Source organism: Nyctereutes procyonoides, unplaced genomic scaffold, assembly GCF_905146905.1.
Source record: "Nyctereutes procyonoides isolate TBG_1078 unplaced genomic scaffold, NYPRO_anot_genome, whole genome shotgun sequence".
In the NCBI taxonomy this organism is placed as follows: Eukaryota; Metazoa; Chordata; class Mammalia; order Carnivora; family Canidae; genus Nyctereutes; species Nyctereutes procyonoides.
The window spans coordinates 13,297,572-13,319,773 of NW_026575131.1; the positions used below are offsets into that span (position 1 = coordinate 13,297,572).

The following is a 22,202-nucleotide window of genomic DNA, read 5'->3' on the forward strand; positions in this document are numbered from 1 at the left end:
CCCAAAGCCATTGGCTTAGTATCAGTGTAGTGTCAGTTTATCTTTCCTAATGGTCCAACTCTGACCCTAGGTTCTTATTTGTTCCTCTGGAGCCTTCAGTAAATCCATCTAACTTTTCTGAACCCTGGTTTCCTTGTATATAAAATGTGGTTAAGAATACCTAACTCAGAGCATTGATGTGAGAATTAAATGAGATGGTAGCTATAAAATGCTTAGCATATAACTCTTAGTGTGGGATTATGATCCATCTTCATCAATTCCTCACATTCAAAATTCTCCCTGTTTTAGATTGGCACTTACACAGAGTATGGATAACCAAGGGCAGCTTGTATTATATACCCTACATTTCCCACTATATCCTAAAAGGAATGGAAATATAACAGGGCCAAATCCTCAAACAAAAGTAATGCATTTCTAGTGGAATTTCAAGCATTAGTTAGCCAAATGGAAGGATCTGATGAAGTGTTTGTTAGCTTCTTCATGGCTTCCAAAATTATTCCACATAAGGAATTTACCTGTTTTGTGTTTGGGCATGACTGTTGGGCTTTGGGAAACTTGAATTTTTGATTATCAGGATGACTACTTTACCCAATCATTCTTTCTTTCCCTTACTTCTGGCCTTTATTAATGTTCTTTCCTGTTAGTGCTGTTGTATCTTCTGCATATACCAAATAATTTCCAGTACGGTGCTTTTGTTAAAGTTGCCTTGTATTTATTTGCAAGTATCTACTAAAGATCCTTAATTATAATTTATGAGTAAACTAAAGTTATATTTCTGCTAAGGTTTTGAAATTTTGGAATGCCATAGTTCTAATGCATTGTATTATATACTTTCATATGCTTTCATAGGGGTTGCTAAAAATGAACTAAAGCACTCACATTTCTGAAATGTGATCTTTTTATAATTCTTTCCTTCTTTAAAAAAATCATATTTTGGGGCACTTGGGTAGCTCAGTGGTTGAGCTTCTGCCTTCGGCTCAGATCATGATCCCGTGGTCCTGGGATCAAGTCCTGCATCAGGCTCCCTGTAGGGTTCCTGCTTCTCCCTCTGCCTATGTCTCTGTCTCTCTCTGTGTCTCTCATGAATAAATAAATAAAATCTTTAAAAAATTCATGTTTTACTATGTAAAAATAAATTGGGAAAATTTGGAATATTTGTTTTTTTATGAAATACTACAATTTGGGGAGTGGTTAAATAAGCTTAGGGCAATTAACAGAGATACCACTGTGAGAATTTAGATAGTATCTCATTTGTGAAAAAATATTTTGTAAGCTACAAAGTGTTATTTATATATGAGGAATCATAATCATTATTGCCAAAAAAGTTGATAAGCTACAGTTGCAGTCAGTTATAAAAATGACTACAGGAATTTTAAAGGAATAATTATGTGTTCAAGTTTAATGGTCTTTGGATTCAAGGTTTGACAGGATTATCTTTAAGGTAATCAACCTTGAGATTCTCTGAAAACACAAGCAATAATTCAAAAATAACAAAAATGTTAACACAACCATGGCTGTCCCTGCTCTCACCAATATGCAGAGGACAGTTTTGTCCTATTAACTGATGAGAGTTGGTTCAGATGTGTTAGACATTACTGCTGTAATGACATCTAATATTAGTGGTTAAGTATCACTTTTATAATCTGAGAAAGTCAAGGCTGTCTTTTCCTAACATCTCCCTACTGTTTATAAGGAGCTTCCTTTCCAGTGATGTACTTTGTAATGGTATCTGTTTTATCATTCAAGTTAATACTTCATGGAAAACCTAAATGAGATGCTATTTCTCTCAGGAAAAAAAACAAAACAAAACAATGGAAAGAGTCAAAGAGCAACTGAGTTAGATGTTTACAAGTCATACCTATGGAAGAATAATACGTGTACCTTTCCCTTCTGTTTTTTCTTTAAAGAAAGGATTCTGGGACAACTGGGTGGCTCAGGGGTTAAGCGTCTGCCTTCTGCTCAGGGCGTGATCCTGGGTCCCAAGAGAGAGTCCTGCATTGGGCTCCCTGCGAAGAGTCTGTTTCTCTCTCCGCCTGTGTCTCTGCCTCTCTCTGTGTGTCTCTCATGAATAAATAAGTAAAATCTTTAAAGAAAAAGAATTCTGGTGCTGCAGATCACAGAAGCATTTATGGCTCACAGAATTATTGTCACCCCAAACTCCTCTTTCCTCTGTTTATTAGTGTGGTGATGCTTGATGGTGAGAAAAGGATTGGCATTTTGAAGAGGCATAATACCAATGAAATGGCTTGTGGTGATTCTTTTATTAAAAGTCTCTGTGTTCCTTTCCAGAGACTCCCTAATTAGCTCAGGCTCTGGCCCAGAGGACTGCATGGCTGTATTTAACCACCTGGGAAGTGGCGCTGGAAAGATGCTGGCTCAGCGTAAGTAACTGGGTTGTATCCTGGCTGCCTTTTGGGTGAGAGCTTTATTTTTAACTCGCCTCCTTCTTTCAGATGATTGCTGAGGTCTGATCATAGTGAGGGAGAGCTCCCTTTCATTCTTAGATCTTTTTTTCCTATTTAGTAGAGTTCATAACTCTTTTCTTCTTGTATTTTGCTACTAGGCGAAGGGAATTAAATGTTAGGCTTCTCTGGAAATGTTATGTGCCTAATACTAATACTCTTCTTTTCTTTGGGTCTTCTATTACTCAATGATATAATAAATAAAATAAAATAAAATAAAATAGGCAGTTTATTTGCAATCTTCAGTGTGGTAAAGGTTATAAATATGTAGAAAATTATACAGCCTTGCCCACCTAGAGCGATAACTATAATATAAGGCAGACTAAAAGATCAGAGAGGAATATTCATAGGGTCCTTTGAGAGCTCAAAATACTTTAAGGGGATAAGGGAATGCTTCCTAGAAAATGTGGTATTTATATAGGGCTTTAAAGCTGGGAGGGCTTTATAGGCAAGGAGGAGGCTGAGGGCATTTCCCAGTCAGTGAACTGAGTGGAAAAAAGCAGGAGTCTTAAGAATGCTTGATGATTGCTGGAGTACAAACAAACCATTATTGATGAGCGTTGGGTACATGGTTGGGTGTACTAGGAGACTAAACTAGAGAGACATATTGGAGCAGGATCCAGGAGGGGCTTGAATCTGTGAGGCTAGGGAATTGTACAGTTCTAGATCTCTTCCCATAGAGTTTGGAGCCAGTTGAAATATTTTTTTTCTTTGCTTTTGAAAAAATCCTACACCTTTTCCTTGAATTATTTTGGAGTCATGCTCTTGGTGTGAGAGCAATACATTTTATGAAGTAGAAATCATTTGGAAGACAAGTTCATGATGCCATTTCTTTTATTTAATCATCTTTGGAAGGAGTGAATTTATTATATATTTATTTTGAGAGAGACAGAGACAGAAAGAGACAAAGATAGAGCAGGTGGTGTTGGGGGTGGGGGGAAGAGAGAATCCTAAGTAGGCTCCACACCCATTGTGGAGCCAGGCATGTAGCCTGATACAGGCCCAACTCCGGGCCCCACGTGGTCAGACATGGGGCCTGATGTGAGGCTTGATATAGTGATTGACATGGGGCTCAACACAAGGGATTGATCTCATGACCCTGAGATCATGACCCGAGCCGAAATCAAGAGATGCTTAACCGACTGAGCCACTCAGGCACCCTTGGAAGGAGTGACTTTTAAACCTGATCACATTAACTAATATACAAGGAGAGAGTTTGAAAAGGGTGATATCTTTTACAAATGGGAGATTCTCCTGTTCTGAAGAAAATCCTTGACCCTTTCATTATCGTATCTACATTTATTTAAAACTTCACATTGCTTTTCTTTCCTTTTATTACCTGCCTTCCACCTTTGTTTAAAAAATAAAGACAATATAATAACATTACAGAAAGTTTGGGAACAGAGAAAAACATATCCATGAGTTCCCTTCTTTTGTAGAACTACTGCTGTCACTCTGGCTAGGGATTAGGGAAAATTTGGACTTTTGTGGTTTTTGCCAGCCTGGCATTCATTATTTTTATTCCTTATGTAGCACTCTGATTTTCTCTGGAGAAACAAACTACTCTTGGGCCATGTGGTCAGTATTGAACTGACCTATTGTTACATCTTAGAGGGATCCTGGCATAGCCAAATTAACAGTTGCATTGTCTTACCTGATGAGTGGTTTAGAGATAGGCATGTGTTTAAGCCAGGGCATTCAGAACCACTGACTCAATTCTGTGACTTTTGCTGGAACTTTTAGAAAAGAAGCATGCTTTTCTACTGGGGTTGATGAAAAAATAGAATATATGTCCAAAGCTATTGGTAGCCATCTTCCTATCACTTAGGTAAGAATGAAGCCAACTAGCAGAAAAGCAGAACCAAGAGCCAGAGATCCCTGGCTCAGCGGTTTGGTGCCTGCCTTTGGCCCAGGGCGCGATCCTGGAGTCCCCGGATCGAGTCCCATGTCGGGCTCCCTGCATGGAGCCTGCTTCTCCCTCTGCCTGTGTCTCTGCCTCTCTCTCTCTCTATGTCTATCATGAATCAATCAATCAATCAAGAGCCGGAGAGAGGGAGATTACCAATACCTTGCTTAAGTACCAGCCATGCTAGAAACTGGCATTATACTCTTTTTTTTTTTTTTTTTAGTTAACATCTACCCAAAAGCATATATATTTTGCTTATGTCTGCCCCTCCCTGCAAATATATACATATATTTACTTTGACTACTTTGAACTGTTACTGATAAGTGCACATAGGGAAATACTCTGGGTGTTAGGATTTGAACTCATAGAAGAAGCCTATTAATGGGAACTGAAAAAAGAGGGAGCTGAAATGGTTTGGGAAATCTTAATGTTGGACATGGAATTTTTAATGAACTTTGAAGGATTGGCTAGGATTGGGCTCAGCTTTCTCCATCATGCGCTGGGGGTTCTGCTGAGCAATTTGCTTTCCCCTACCTGGCCAAGGAAAGGGCATTTCTGGGTATCCTCAAGGTCAGTTTTTAGTAAAATAGGGGCAGCCACTCTGCCTTTCAACTGTATGCCTGGGATGAGACATGGCATAGACATACTTTTGCTTATAGCAGCTCTGAGTGTATAGACAGGATTGGAGATGTGGTCAGTTTTGGCCATTTTGAGACAAAGAGTGGCAGATCATGTCATATGGTTTTCTTGGTTTTCTTCCTTTTGTTCTTATCCCAGAATATTTTTCCTAGTGGAATCTGTCTAAAATAAACAACGACAGCCTTATTTGTAGACTTACTGTGTACTTTTAGGACCAGAGGACAGAAGCATTTCCTGTCCCTACCAGCTGTCTCTCTATATGAGTGCTCAGGTGCCAGCAGCACAGACACTAATTGTAGGGCCTTTGGGAGAAGTCTGTATGTGGTACCAAGGTTGTTCTTCTACTACACACTGGAAGGGGGAAGAGAAGTGAAAGTGGACAGATTTTCCAAGCAGGCTTGAGCTCTGATGTCCTTCACGCTGCTGACTCTGGCATTGCTCTTGCCGTTGAGCTGTGATTGCAATCATGATCTCGGCAGGCATATCACAGCTCCCGTTATATTGCAGATGGTTGACACCCAAGCCAACAGAAAATGTGCATAATCTTGGGCTAACAGATCCTTACAAATCCTTCACAGACAGCAGGACTTGCAACCCATGCCCAGGCTGTTTAAATTTCTGCAAATTCCAAACTGGTTAGACAGCTAAGGATTAGAGGCAGACATTTAAGTGACAATAAAAAGGTAGACTGATTATATATTGAAGCAGCTTTGCATTTTTAATCTTAATACATCTCTTCTCTCCACTTATTTGTCCTCTTATCTAGCTGTGAGTCCCAAACCAAATGTTATTACTCTATAAGTCCTAGTTAAACAGAGTATTTCTCTCTCCTTGTCCCTCCCCCCTCTCCTCTCTCTTTTGCTCTCTGTCCTTCTCTCTCCCCCTTCCTTCTCCCCTTTTTCAAGTTAATCACTTTTCCCTTATGGGAAAAATCACATAAAGACAAACACAAAAGCAATCAACCTGGGCAAGTACACTGGGAAGATCACTGGCCTGGGAATCTTGAAATGCATATTTCTACAAGGTTTGTCTTTATACTCTGGACCTTAGTTTCCTAATCTATAAAAACATCAAGCTAGGATCACTGTATTAGTTTCCTATTGCTGCTATTAACAAATGATCATAAACCTAGTTGCCTAAACAATATGAATGTGTTATGTTTTGTAAGTCAGAAGCCCAATATGAGCCTAACTCGGCTAAAATCAAGCTGTCAGCAGGGCCGTGTTTTTTGTTTGTTTTGCTTTTTTGTTTCCTGTAGGCTCCAGGGGAGAATCTGTTACCTTGCCTTTCTAGAGGCCACTTTGTTTCCTGGTTTATAGCTCCTTTCTTCTGTCTTCAGAGCCAGCAATGGCAGGTCAAGTCCTCATAGCATATCTCTTTGACCTACTCTTCTGCCTTCCTCTTCTATTTTTAAGGACAGGTGTGATTAGATTGATTCCACCAGGATGATCCAGGATAATCTTTCATCTCAGGGTCCCTAACCGTAAGCACAACTGCAAAGTCCATTTTGTCATGTAAGGTAACATATTCACAGATTCGGAGGGTACCTGGGCGGCTCAGTCAGTTAAACACCTGCATTTGGCTCAGGTCATAATCTCAGGGTCCTGGGATCAGCCCTGCATCAGGCTTCCTGCTCAGTGGGGAGCCTGCTTCTCCCTCTCTCTCTCTATCCCCTGCTTGTGCTCCCTCTCTCACTCTCTCTCTCTCTCTCTCTAAATAAATAAAATATCTTTTAAAAAACCCAAAGAACAAAGCATATTCACCAGTTCTGGGGATTAGGGTGTGGATGTCTTTGAGGGGCAGTAGGTTATTCATCTGCCTACTAGTTAGTGAAGCCTAGGGTTCTTTTCAATATTGAATTTTGTTTTGGAAGTTTACTTTCCAGCAATGTCCCAGAAATCAAGAATATGGTCTAGATTTGACCTAGATTCTACTTAGTCTTTGATAAGAAGGGCTACAAACTAATAATTGACAGGCCAAGTTTGGCTTATAGGCATGCAGATTGGCTGACATGTTTTAAAAATGTTTAATTGAAAAATTTTAAATTGGAAGATGTCATATAAACATACGAATATCTGGTTTCTCTTGAAGGAACAACAAAAATAACAAATGTGGGGGAATTTGATAACACTAGAGTTTATTTTTTCCTTTTTTCTTTTTTTTGGCATGGCAGCAATTAGCCAGAATTGAATACTAAGTGTCAATTGGTTGCCTTCTATAGACAGGATTTTTGTACTTGCTTATTTATATTATCTGCTTGGTCCTTGTATAGACATTTGAAGTTTCAAATGCTGTTCTATCCCTTCTATAACTTCACCCCTACTATAAAATTGATCTTTATCCTCATGACCAATGAGTACTGAGAGTTCTTGAGTCATTAATTATGCTTTATTCATTAATTATTGAGCTGGACAGATTAGTATATTTTATTTCTTTATGGTTTCAAAAGCAATACATATATTATGGCATTTGAAAAAATTTTCTAACTCACCACAACTATATACCCTTTCCCTTGATCATGACAGCTAATTGAAGTTTTCAATATTTTTGACTTCCTTCTGTTTGTAAAAAGAAAAATAAAAAATAAGTGGTAGTTCTTTGTTCCTAGGTAGTAATTTATGGGTTATTGTGATAAACTTCTTTTTGAAAATGTGTTTCTAGCTATCCTAAGTGCAAGTGATATTTTTATAATCTGAAAAAAAATGAATGGAAAGTATTTATTTTAAGAACATCCTTTTACCACTAGGCTTTGTGCTACCACTATTGAACTCTAATCAAAAGAATTGAATGGAAAATTATTCATTGCTTGGTATTTTGAGACTTATAATTCCTTGCCTAGATTATTCAGAGCCATTTATATCTAAAAGGCAAGGTGTTGAGATTTGTTGATAACAAAAAACAAAATAAACAAAAACTAATACATATTTATATATCCAAAAAAGTAATATATCCCACATCTAATCCATATGTTACTTTGTTGAAAAGGTAGAAGCATGTAAATAACTCACATCTGGGATTTTCACCTTATGTTTGAATGATCATACCATTTTAAACAATTGCAGACTCCCAGAAAGCTGTCTTTTTGCTTTATGTACAATATAGGTCAAGTAGGGTAATATTAATCTAAATTAAGATCGCAATAGCCAAGGGTACCTGGTGGCTCAGTTGGTTAAGCGTCTGCCTTCGGCTCAGGTCATGATCCCAGGGTCCTGGGATTGAGTTCTGTATCAGGCTCATGGCTCAGCGGGGAGCCTAGTTCTCCCTCTCCCTCTGCCTGCTCTCCCCCTGCTGGTGCTCTTTCTCTGTCTGTTAAATAAATAAATGAAAATCTTAAAAAAAAATATTGCAGTAGCCATGAAAATATAGGAACAAGAGAAAGAAAGTTTGCTAGAGATTGACAAGATTCATACTCAGCTTATGATTTCATTTTGAAAGGAATGCAAAAGATGGAAAAATGAATAAAAAATTAGTTACATAAATTGAGCTATGTCTTAAAAGCTTTTTAATAGTGCCTTTTTTCCTTTTTTTTTTTTTTACACAACAACTCATTGGACATATAAAAGCTGGATTTTTACAGAATTGTGAAACCTTTGTAGAAAAGCACAAATAAACTCTTATTGATACTGAATTACATTGAAAGTCAGATAATCCAAAAAAAAAAAAATTTAAAAAAAAAAAAAGAAAGTCAGATGATCCAAAATCAAATGTTTCCCAATTCTAGTTTCAGAAGTGCAATGAATTAGTAGAGAAGTTGATATTTTAGATAAGATTACACCATGAACACTTTTATTTTAGGGTGCATTTTTGTGTTAAAAATAAAGATACAGAAGTACAATTTCAGATTGTCTGTTGACTGCCTGAATATTCACCAAGTCAGGCAATTTGTAGTTTTTCCTCTTGGAAGTATGCTTCCTCGCTTTGCTATGATTTCCCACTGTATCCGATGAAAAAACAGATTTTCTCCTTCATTGAAGAGGTTGGCTGGGTGCATATAACAAATTGGGAAGAAAGTGGTTTGATGGAAACTGCTTGAAGTTGTAACTTTCAATTTTCCTAGTTTTCATTCTCTCCCTGAGACCTTTGAGTTCATTGTACCTGTAAAAAAAGCCAAAAAGGTAGGCTCATAACGAGCTTGGCTGTGTTCATTCCCTACTCTTGCCACTCAGGGTTTCATTTTTCAATATTTGAAAGTTCAGCAGTTCTATAAGGGTGAATCTATTAAGAGGTTATCTTATTATTATTATTTTTTATTTTAGGATAAAGATAATGTGGGCAGGTTGTACAAATGTTTTTAAATAGCTCATGGTGTGTGTGTGTCTGTGTGTTTGTGTGTGTGAGTGTGCGCACATGCCATGTGCATGCACATTTAAAGAGAATTCAAAACCTCCTGTATAACTATTATTTTCTACTTTTTGATTGACTTTTTAGGGGATTTGGTTGTCCCAGAGATGACACTTAATGTAGTCCAAGGAGAAGAAAAGAACAGAACATAGTTCAGACATTTAGTTCTATCTTCATTTTTGTAGATACTGTATTTTTTGTAGGAGATTAGGATCTTCCTCATAAACTGAATATTTTTTTCAGGTAAAATAGCCCAAATTACACATTTCTCTATATAATTAGGTCATTGTTGTAAGGACAAAGAAATTAGGATAGAAATTACAACTGTATATATTATATTCGTTTTGTGGGCTTAGTAGAATGCATAGTTCATAGCCAATTAAAATTCCCTTCCTAAATGTCAAAGATAAATGGCACTCAACTCTGCTAGAGAACACAGCTTTTTATTGCTAATTTTGTATGCCACTCCAAGACACTTCCTAAGTTAGGGGCAGTAGACCCCCTCTGTCGTGTGAGCTAGGTGGTTCTAGGCACATGAGCAGATTCCTCTCAGTAAGAAAAGTAGGAGAAGGGGACAAAAGCTAATGCAAATGTCTCAACCTAATGTCTCAACCCAATGTCAAGTTTCTTCAAATTCCCATATTTTCTTCCCAAGTCTGCAGGCCCCAGTGGGGCAATTGGGTATATCTGGTTTTCCTCTATGATACATATAGGCTCTAAGAGCATGTTTCTCTCACAGATCTTTTCTCTGCCTCTGCCTTCTCCCCCGCTGTCTGTAACCGTCTTTCTCTACAATGCCTTAGTATTGGTGGACTATATTCTGAAAGATTGCATTCTTCTGGGAGTCTAGATGGAAGCAGGAAAAAAGTCCCTTTTATTCTTACATCCCCAAGGTACAGCTGAGGAGAAGGATGCTTCTACTACCCATTCTTTCTTATTATTTTATTTTATTTTATTTTATTTTATTTTATTTTATTTTATTTTATTTTATTTTATTTTATTTTATTTTATTTTATTTTATTTTATTTTATTTTATTTTATTTTATTTTATTTTATTTTATTTTATTTTATTTTATTTTATTTTATTTTATTTTATTTTATTTTATTTTATTTTATTTTATTTTATTTTATTTTATTTTATTTTATTTTATTTTATTTTATTTTATTTTATTTTATTTTATTTTATTTTATTTTATTTTATTTTATTTTATTTTATTTTATTTTATTTTATTTTATTTTATTTTATTTTATTTTATTTTATTTTATTTTATTTTATTTTATTTTATTTTATTTTATTTTATTTTATTTTATTTTATTTTATTTTATTTTATTTTATTTTATTTTATTTTATTTTATTTTATTTTATTTTATTTTATTTTATTTTATTTTATTTTATTTTATTTTATTTTATTTTATTTTATTTTATTTTATTTTATTTTATTTTATTTTATTTTATTTTATTTTATTTTATTTTATTTTATTTTATTTTATTTTATTTTATTTTATTTTATTTTATTTTATTTTATTTTATTTTATTTTATTTTATTTTATTTTATTTTATTTTATTTTATTTTATTTTATTTTATTTTATTTTATTTTATTTTATTTTATTTTATTTTATTTTATTTTATTTTATTTTATTTTATTTTTTTTATTTTATTTTATTTTATTTATGATAGTCAGAGAGAGAGAGAGAGAGAGAGGCAGAGACACAGGCAGAGGGAGAAGCAGGCTCCATGCACCGGGAGCCCGACGTGGGATTCGATCCCGGGTCTCCAGGATCGCACCCTGGGCCAAAGACAGGCACTAAACCGCTGCGCCACCCAGGGATCCCCTACCCATTCTTTCAATCCAGAAATGAAACCCCACGCCTGTGGAGGACGTATGGGAAGACCTGAAAGAAGCCCTCACTTAAATAGAATTCTCTTTTGTTTCTCTCACCTTCTTAATCCAGCCTAGGAATGGTTTTGAAGGCTTTCCTTTGTAATGGGAAATTGGTCTTGCATTGTGTCCTATATATTTCTTATTCTTTTGCTTATAGGAAAAAAACAGATGCCTTGAATTAATCACTGGTTTTTAATGTTAAAGAGAAGCTTCTGTGACTTAGAAAACCTCGTTTCTCCTTCTTTATTCTATGACTTTTACAATTAAGACCAATTGCATTCATGACTATCACAGTTTTTATGACTGAAAAAAGTAAAGGTTGAGCAATGACTTCCTTATTTTCTGCCTTCCAGTAGCAGATGCTTTAGCCTCAGTGACTAGAGGGTCACAAGGTCAATAAGACTTAGGCAGGATGAAAATGTATCAGACAATATTTGAAATGTTATTCCATCAAGTCAATACTGCTAAAATCAAGCTCCATAATAATGCCACCACCACAACTTTTACATTTGTGTGTCGGTTTACATCTTACAAACCATTTTCTGATGAATACCTAATACCTTCCACAACTTTGCAAGGTACCTTTTAAAAATTTCCTTTTTGTGTAAGGGGATTAAGACTCAGAGGGATCAAGAGGCTATCCTAAGGTCACCTGTGTCATGAATTTTCAATTCCAGACTGAAATTGAGGCATTCTGGTTCCAAGTACTCTTTATACTTCATCAGAGACTTGATTTCTGGATCAATAGGTCTTGTGGCAACTTGTCTGGGTCATTAAATTCAGCTTGATGTTTTTCAAGGCCTATTGGGCCATTGCTCTTCGGTTCTTGATGTGCTCCTTCCATGTTGAAACTTGCTCTTCTAATTTTAGTCTGATGGTCGACTGCTCTTTCCAACTTTCTTTCATGTCTTGCTTAGGCTACAATAAATCTAAACCATTTCTCTGCCCCTGCTAGTATTCCAGATCTCTAGCTGGGCTTCTCACTCATCTAATCCTCCTCTGCCTATTTAATGTGGTAGATTATAATCAGATTTCCTGGATGATTAATGTAGTATGTAGTGAACATTGCCACTTTACAAAATCCTGAATTCTAATTTTGCATCCTAACATCACTTTTAGTATAGCTTTATGTTGAAATCTTTATTGGTGTTTTGGGGCCTGTTGACTTTGGTCTAACATAGAGTTGAAGAGTTGAATTAATGGATTTTGCCATTCTTGGGAATAGCAAGGACATATTAGCTCAGAGTAGACTAGGCAAAATGTGGAATTGTAGAACACATGTTCCTAAGTATTGTATTTTTCATGCAATGAATGTTGCACAGTGAATTAATTAGTTGGCTTGATTCTGGTCCCACTACTGCTGCTGACTCACTGTTTTCACCATCTGAGCAAAGGGGTAGTGCAGAATAATGCCTCTTTTGCCATGTATTTTTGTATTGTTTTACTATTTGCATAGAATCAATTTAAGTAGCAGGATGGAAGTAAAGATACAAAATCATTTCATAGATATGGCTTGAAAGCAAATGCACATGATATATGCTTAAAGCTTATTAGCTGGTAGGGGCTAATTAATCTTGAAAAAAATTGGTTGAACTTAACCAAAAAATGAATTGTGTGCTAAAAAAAATAGTTGATCTGTGACCTACAGAATTAGTGCTGTATTCCTCTGATTACTGTTGTATTTGTCCTTATACTTATGTCATAGGAAATCATGAAATGTTGAGATTTGGAGGATGCTTGTCTAAAGCTGACAACTTAACTACTTCTCTTGGTGACTTGTAAAGTATCTTCAATTAAAAGATGATGGGAGATAGAAAAATCGAAAGCTTAGATGACAATGGCAACTAGAAAGGAGTGATGAGTGACTGCAGGAGTTTCTAATGAACCCCTCTATCAGAAGGTCATATACCAAGGCCACAATTGTTTTGGGAATAGCACAATACAAATTGTGGCCAAAGATAGGGAAGTATAATTGCATCAGTGGACAAAGCAACAAAAAGTTGTGGGGTTTGAAGGAAGCATCATTATTATTTCTTTATTTGAGAGAGAGAGCCAGCTAAGGGGAGAAGGAGAAAGAGTCTTAAGCAGACTCTTCATTGAGCTGAGCAGGGAGCCCCTACTCACAATGCTGGTATCAACAACTTAATTACAATCCCACAATCCTGAGATCATGACGTGAGCTGAAATCAAGAGTTGGATGCTCAACTGACTGAGCCACCCAGGTGCCCCTGGAGGAAGTATTTTAAGTGTTCTCTATCAAAGAAAGGTAGTTGTATTCAACAGAAATAATGCAAATCAGGAACTGGTTCCCATTCTGAGGCAGAATAGAAGAGATACTAATAATTACCTCAGAAAGATAGAAACAACTCTGCTAAGAACAGGATCATGCTTTTAGTAAATTAGTTATGAGAATTATTTAACTTTTATGGGGGTTAGTGATTTGAAATTGAATGAGAGCACACTGTCACTTGGAGTAGTTAAAAGAATTTAATTTTTTTTTTTTTATTTTCTGGAATGCTGTGCTTTTCATTTTTCCTTCAGTTTGCAACAACATTTTGTTTTTATGTTTTATCTTTTTTAATTTGAGGGACAAAATTACAATTTGTTATATGCCACAATATTGTGTATGTGGTAGACAAGAACTATTTGTTAAATTGAATGAATGGCTAAATTAATCAATGATTTCAATACAAGTATCAGGCTTATGTTATCCTATGCCTTGTAGTTTTATATCTGCTATGATTGCTAGTTACCTTGTCAGGCTTATGGCAAAATTGAGGTCAGGAAGCTTACAGAGCTGATTTTAGGATTTGATGTTTCAGCATGATAGTATAAAGAGAAAGGGTGGTGTTTACTATTAAAACATATAGGTGACTAGCTACCTAAACAACTTTATAGTTAACCTTTCCTTTTTTTTTTTGTTTGTTTTGTTTTTAGTCCTTCATCTTCTGTTTCTCTGAAACCTTCTGTTCCCAACAGGACCAGTTTAGTCAGTGCTGTCATTAACCTGAAATTTTCAGTGAGTTATGCTTATCTGCATTTGAAGCTCTTTATACAAAAATGGAGCAGTTTAATTAAGTTTGTTTAGAAGCATCAAGGATTTTGCATTGTTATAATCCAGTTATTTCTTTTGCCTGTCATTCGAATAAAAGGTATGATTTTGGTAGAAAAGACTCCAAGAGCCAATTAGATACTTTGAACATTGAAGCCCCTTTGACGAAAACAATTGCAGACCAGTGAATCTTTTCCATTATTCCCTATATAACACACTGTTCAGCTAGTAACCAGATTATTTCAAGTAAAAGGGATTCATTTCTAAGACTAAGAATATTGTTCAGTCATGACAACAGATGTAGAAAGGAAGGAAACATCACATAATGTCAAGGGGGCAGGGAGTAACAAATACATGTAGAAAAAGCCTTGTAATATTCACATGGAACAGAAATCAGCAATACTGCCCTATTGATGAAAGATAATAGATATTGGTAGATGTAAGGGAGAAGGTACAGAAATGAGTATTTATTTTGCCAGAATTCATGTTCTTTCATGTGTATGCTCTCATTTAATCTCTTTAACAGTTTTGAAAAGTAGGAATTATTATACCTATTTATCTTGTTTAAATGAAAGGAAGCTGAAGCACATAGAAATTGGAAGAATTGACCTAAAATTTAGCTGTTATTAAGAAAGACAGGATTTGAACCCAGGGCTGATTCCTCATCCCTCCATCTGAAGCATCTTACACAATGGATCTTTTCCCAGTTGATGCTCTTTGTAGGTTTCCCCTGACTTTTCTTGAGTCTTTAGGTCAGATTTCCTTGAAAGAATACTCTCCAGCTGCAAGAAGTATATGCTCCTCCTTGGCTACCAGGATACACCCTTGTCCACCTGCCCTGAGTCAATCAAGATTGCAGTCAGGGTCATCACTTTTCTGCTCCCCCTGTCAGTTTTTTCAATCTCTGCCTTCCAGCTCCTGCTGAAGTCCTGCTCCCTGCACTCTCAAGCTTTGGTCTCTGGCTCCTATTATTAGTTTCTTTGAGCCTGAATTCTGCTTCTTGTTAGTCTCAGTGTCTGAGTCACTGCTTCCATGCTTCCTGTGTTCTAATTGAAGTTCTTGCTCCTTGTTCCCTGCACCCTTACTCTATGCTTCTACTATCCACCCTGTGCTAGAAGCCATACCCTGTGAGACTCTTTGATGTCTACCTTCTCCTTCCCACATGTGCTAATCTCTTGTCTTTCTCTTTTGGGCTGCCTACTTCACTTTCTCTTGCCAAGATCCCCCAGACATCAGACATCTCCTGATGTGATGCACAGGATGAGTGTTATTCCCATGCATATGACCATTCCACAAGTATACCCGGAATTGGATAAAATCCAAAGTACATAAGCAGATACTACCACCAATTTGTATTCATATCACACAGCATTCATTAAGATATTTTTTCTGGTATGTCAGTAATACAGTTTACCAATTTTATAATCTCAAAATTATAATTTATGTAGGAAAATCAGTTAACATGACTAATCTGATTTTTTTTAATTTTTTAAAATTTATTTATGATAGTCACAGAGAGAGAGAGAGAGAGAGGCAGAGACACAGGCAGAGGGAGAAGCAGGCTCCATGCACCGGGAGCCCGATGTGGGATTCGATCCTGGGTTTCCAGGATTGCGCCCTGGGTCAAAGGCAGGCGCCAAACCGCTGCGCCACCCAGGGATCCCTAATCTGATTTTTAGCTTCACTTTTAGAAGAGGAGTTATGCTCTACTAGGTAATGAAACAAGCAAGTGTATATCATCAAAGAATAAACATAAAATGTTTTTATTGTGATGATTATAAGACTTATAATTTCCAGATTTTAACTATGTTATCTGTGTGACTAGCATTACTACAAAGTTCACTTGTACTATCACATAGTTTTTGACCTAGAAATTGTAATTGTTGTGCCATTATTAGTAGTAATGTTCTTGGCATCCCTTTCATGTTTGCCCTACGTAAATGTGCATGTACCATTTATGCTTTCTTAATCTGTGCTTGCTTTATTATTAAATATTTATGCCTATGTGAGAGAACATTAAAATTAAAATTAAATTAAGTTGTTGATAGCATGTGGTACAACAATTTTTAAAATAGTTTCAATTTCCAGTTAGGAAATGATCTTATTCAGTTAGTGATGAGAGGACAGTGAATTTTTAGCACAAATGAGGGGTTGTATGTAATGTCCCAGGCTGTGGTAGCTCCTTTCTCTTTAATTCAAGAAAACATTTCATAAGGGACATGAATAACAGTGAAGTTATTATAGGGGTGTCCACAAACAGGTTGATCATCTACTGACTTCAGTGTATTAGTACTTGTGCTATTATTGGAGTTCAGTTTCTTTTGATGCCTCACTGTTGATTGGCACATTAGTACATCTTAATACTGTGGATAAATACTCCATTCTAGATGTTGATGTTTAAACTCACAGTGCTTGTGGGGGCACCTGGGTTGCTCAGTCGGTTGAACATCTAACTCTTGGTTTTGGCTGAGGTTGTGATCTCAGGGTTGTGAGATTGGGCCTTGCATGGGGCTCCAAGCTCTGCCAGGGAGTCTGCTGTAGATTCTCTCTCTCTGCCCCTCCCCTGCTTGTTGTCTCTCTCTTTTTCTCTCTAAAATAATAAATTAAATAGAAATCTTTTTTAAAAACCTCATAGTGCTTGCTAGAATATCCCAGTGTTTTCAGACTTTGGCCCTTGCCTCTTTTAATCAGTTTCTTTTTTTTTTTTTAAACCAAAACCTGTTGGTATGCCATGTTGGAAAAAGGTGAGAAACATAAGGCTAAGTAAGAACTCATTACATTTTATTAATTCCTCCTAGGCAGTATTGATCAAGCTAGGAATCATCAAGAATCTCTTGTGTGTGGTTATTAATATTGTCTTGTAGAAATAGAGTCAAAGAAATACAGAGTTCTTTTGAAGTTAGGACTTTAATAGAAAATTTTCAACTGTAGGACCCTGAATGTAACTCTCTTTGTAAAAAACCTTGTATATAAATCTCATACACAGTGACCTGATATCCTGATATATTATGGCCAAAGCAGTCTTTCAAAACACAAAATGGATTTTGTCACTTCTCTGCTCAGTAGCTTTCAGTGGCTCTCATTGCTCTTAGAATAAAAGCAGAAATCCTTAACACACCTACCTGTTTACACTCATACCTCATTAATTTTCATCCTCTGTGTTCTGGGCATATTGTCCTATTTTCACTGTCTTGGATGTTATTGTCTAGGGTCACAGGAGCCTTACTAATGTTAATTCCTCTACTTGATCCTTTGACTCTTCTCTCCCCATGGAGTCATCTCACATCTCAGCTCAGGAATGGTGTTTCTGGACTCCTCAATCCACATCAGCCCCTCTAGCTAAATTCTTTTCTTTTCTTTTTTCTTTTCTTTCTTTCTTTCAAATGTATTTATTTATTCATGAGAGACACAGAGACATAGACAGAGGGAGAAGCAGGCTCCCTGTGGGGAACCTTATGTGGGACTTGATCCCAGAACCCCAGGATTACACCTTGAGTTGAAGGCAGAGGCTCAACCTCTGAGCCACCCAGGTGTCCTTTATCTCCTATTTTGATATCCTTTCTTTTTATTGTCATCACAGTTTTCATGATACATTGTGTGATTCTGTGATTAATATATGAGCTCCAAGTAGGCAAGGCTTTGTTTGATTTCTGTTCTTATTGTTTGTTTCCAGTGCCTGGCACATAATCTGTTCTCAGTGAATAAATGAATGAACAGATCAAGTAAAACAATATGAGTGGCTGGTGGTACATTTTAAAACTTGTTTCATAGTCTACCTTGGAAGGACAGCTACACAGGAACTTTAGCCAAAGAATGTTCTTTGTCTTCCTGAGAAGGTCATCTGCTTTTTGGGTCCAGATTCATTTGCACTGCACATAGAGTAGCAACAAGATCCATCTGTCAATTGCCCTTTCAACCAAGGATTTAATTTTTTATCTTTGAATTGCTATTGGAGGGCAAATAATTATTAACAAAGTAAGAATTATTTTATTATAAAACATATTCTGTTTGTGTAGCACTTCTTATCTCTCATTTATATGATCTCATTTGGTCATTGTGACAGCGCTACTGTGGAGACAGAGTTGGTACCATTAACAAATGTGGTAACTATCCCCTTTTGTTTTTGTAACTTATCCAAATCATGCCCTAAATAAGCAGTTGAGCTGGGACTTAAAATTAGGCCTTAGACATCAATCCATTACCTAGCCTACCAGTGCCAAGCTTTTTCCTCTCTAAGTGGACATATTATTTGGAAACAAGGGATCAGTGAATTTCATTTGGTAGCTCCTTACCCCACAATAAAGGTAAATGGCAGATATCAGGATAGGCTGGATGTAGTTTATATCATAGGTTTCAGAAGTTGAAGATCTTTTGCTCTCTGTTGAGATACAATGTACACAGATATACTTGAAGAGCCCTTTCTGGTTCCTGACTATAATTCTGTCATTTATCCCTCTTTACCCCCAATACCTCCTCCTAATTATCAAAATTCTCTCCCTAATAAACCAAATTCATTTACTACATTCCACTGATTTTTTGCTTTGGAGTTTTATGTGTGTTTTGGGTGCTTAAATCTATTGCATGATAACAATGGGAAGGGACATCGTATCTTTATTTTGGTCCGGTATTCTGAAAAATATGTCATTTGTCACTGTAAATCTTATTTTGAGGGCTTTTATGAACATCTTATTTCTTTTCTGATTATAAACCTAACACATATCTTATAAAAAAGTATAAAGAATAAATAAAATAATCCATATCCCATATTCTTTTTTTATTATTATTATTCATGAGAGGCACAGAATGAGAGAGAGAGAGGAATAGACACAGGCTGAGGGAGAAGCAGGCTCCATGCAGGGAGCCTGACGTGGGACTCGATCCCAGGTCTCCAGGATCACAACCTGGGCTGAAGGCAGTTCTAAACCTCTGAGCCACCCAGGCTGCTCATATCCCATATTCTAATGATAACATTTGGCATAATCCCTCTCAGGAAAGTAAAAATTATTTAAAAATACTATTTTAAATAGCCTTATGACACTATTATTTGAGTATAATTATCTAATCATCCTTGCAGTTTTTTGATATTTAAATTATTTCTGATATCTCACTATCATAAATAGTGTTGAGTGAACATCTCTTTCCAAACCCATGACTGTCTTCTTAGGATAATAGCTTAGAAGTTAAACCATCAAGTTCATAGGTAATTGGCTGATATGGTTTTAGAGGCCCAGATCTGCTGTCTGTAAGGTGGAGAACTAAGAAATGGTGTAACTCAGGCTATGTGTAAGGGCAACGAGAATCAGAAGACTGCTAGTCTAAGTCTCTGAATCCAAAAGCCCAAGAACCAGGAGCACTGATGAATCAGTGCAGAAGAAGATCAATGTCTCAGCTCAAGGAGAAAAAATGAATTTGTCCTTTTTCCATGTTTTTGTTCTATTCAGACCCTCAATAGTTTGAATTATGCCCACCTGCATTGGTAAAGGCCATCTGCCTTACTCGGTTTAATGATTCAAATGCTGATTTCTTTCATAACTACCCTCAAAGACACCCTTAGAAATAATGTTTTTACCAGCTAACTGGACATTCCTTAGCCCAGTCAAGTTGACTTGTAAAATTATGGAGATGCCTAATATCTTTATCATCTATATCTATATACTATCTGTCTGCCCATCTACCTATCCATCTACCTATCTAGACACACACACACGCCCTTGATGACATATGCCTACAGATATCATTAGTCTCCTCTTGCTAGAAGACTTTCTCTCCTTTTTAAATTTTATTTATTTTTTAAAAATATTTTTATTAATTTATTTGAAAGAGGGAGGGAGCATGAGTGGTGAGAAGGGGAAGAGAAAGAGGAAAAAGCAGACTTCCTGCTGAGCAGGGACATAAGAGTTCAATCCCAGAACCCTGAGATCATGACCTTAGATGAAGGTAAGCACTTAGCCAACTGAGCCACCCTAGTGCTCCAGAAGAATTTCTTTCTTTTCCTTGACTGTGCCATGCTCTCTTGTGTTTCTGGAGTGTCACACACTTTATTTCTTATGCCTATACTGTTCCTCCTACCTTTCTTTAATTGTGTACCTTTTGTGTCTTGACTTGCCGTACATATCTTTTTCTCCTTGAATACTTCTTTTATTGCTGACATCTGGGATAGATATCATTCCTAGGTACTCCCAGGGAAATGTTTCTGGAAGCATCAGGTATATTATCATGATGTATAGTAATTCTTGTTTGCATATTTGATGCCAGCAGGCTGAGTTCTATATATATATGAATATACACAAGCATTTATATGAAGGTTTATTGAATGAATATGTGGGTGAACATGAGAAATGGGAAGATTCTATCTAGTATCTACATAGAACTTTGATATTAAAAAGAAGCCTATGAAAGGCAAAAAAATAAAAGCAAGAACATGAAAGGAAACACTTAACAACAGAAGGTAAAGTTTCCAATCACTGCTTCTACTTGAAGTGAGAAAGACATCGAATAATTTATATTCCCTTTGATCTTTGATAAATTGGTTCTTTTCCCTGAATGTTAATTCATAAAATAGAAATATTTAATCATAAAAATTATTCATTTTCAGTCTGACTCATGATTTTTTTTTTTTTGCATTCATTCAATAACTACTTATTGGTGCCTACCTTATTCCAGGAGCCATTCTAGCAATTGGGCCACTTTCAGGAAGAAGTAAAGAAATCCATAACATGTTGAAAAAAACGAGTAGTGCAACCAGGATTGACATATTTTCTCTTAAGAAAAATGAGTAGTGGGGCAGCCCTGGTGGCTCAGCGGTTTAGCACTGCCTTCAGCCCAGGGCAGGATCCTGGAGACCTGGGATCGAGTTCCACATCGGGCTCCCTGCATGGGGCCTGCTTCTCCCTCTGCCTGTGACTCTGCCTATCTCTCTCTGTATGCCTCTCATGAATGAATAAATAAAATCTTAAAAAAAAAAAAGAAAAATGAGTAGTGGAAATAGGATTGAAATATTTTGTTTTCCTTTTTAAAACAAATAAAATTAACAGATTAGTTTCAGATATACAAAATAATGATTCAATATTTGTATACATTGTGAAGTGCTCATCTGAACAAGTCTAGTTATTATTTGTCCTCAGAGAAGTTACAAAAAATTTTTTTTCTGGTGATAAGAACTTTAAAGATCTACTTCTTAGCAAATTTCAAATATGCAAAGCAATATTATGAACTGTAACTATCATACTGTACACATTCCCATGACTTATTATTTTATAACTGGAATCTTGTACCTCTTGGTCTCCTTCACCCATTTTGCCCATCGCCCCAAATTACCTCCCCTTTGGCAACCACCTGTTTTCTTTGTGTATGAGTTTTGTTTGTTCATTTGATTTGTTTTTTAGATTCTACATATAAGTGAAATTATACAGTATTTGTTTATCTCTGATTAATTTAGCATAATACCCTCAAAGTCTATTCATGTTGTCACAAATGGCAAAATTTCATTCTTTTTTAATGATTGAATAGTATTCCATTGTGTATATGTATGTATGTGTGTATATATATGTGTGTGTGTGTGTATGTGTGTGTGAGTTTCTATATCTTGGTTATTGTAAGTAATGCTGCACAGAACACAAGGATATATGTATCTTTTTAAATTAGTATTTTCATTTTTTTAGGATAAATACCCAGAAGTATAATTGCTGAATTGTATGGTATTGGTATATTTAACTTTTTGAGGAAGTTCCATTACTGTTTTTCCACAGTGGCTGCACTAGTTTACATTCCCACCAATAGTGCAGGAGGGTTCCCTTTTCTCCACATCCTTGTGAACACTTGTTCTTTCCTTTTTTTTTTTATAATAAATTTATTTTTTATTGGTGTTCAATTTACCAACATACAGAATAACACCCAGTGCTCATCCCGTCAAGTGCCC

General features: G+C 36.1%; 1 pseudogene; it reads left to right on the plus strand.

Moving 5' to 3' along the window:
- LOC129521468 (spliceosome-associated protein CWC15 homolog) overlaps nucleotides 1-22,202 on the plus strand; it is a 116,756-nt pseudogene that overhangs the window by 42,135 nt on the left and 52,419 nt on the right.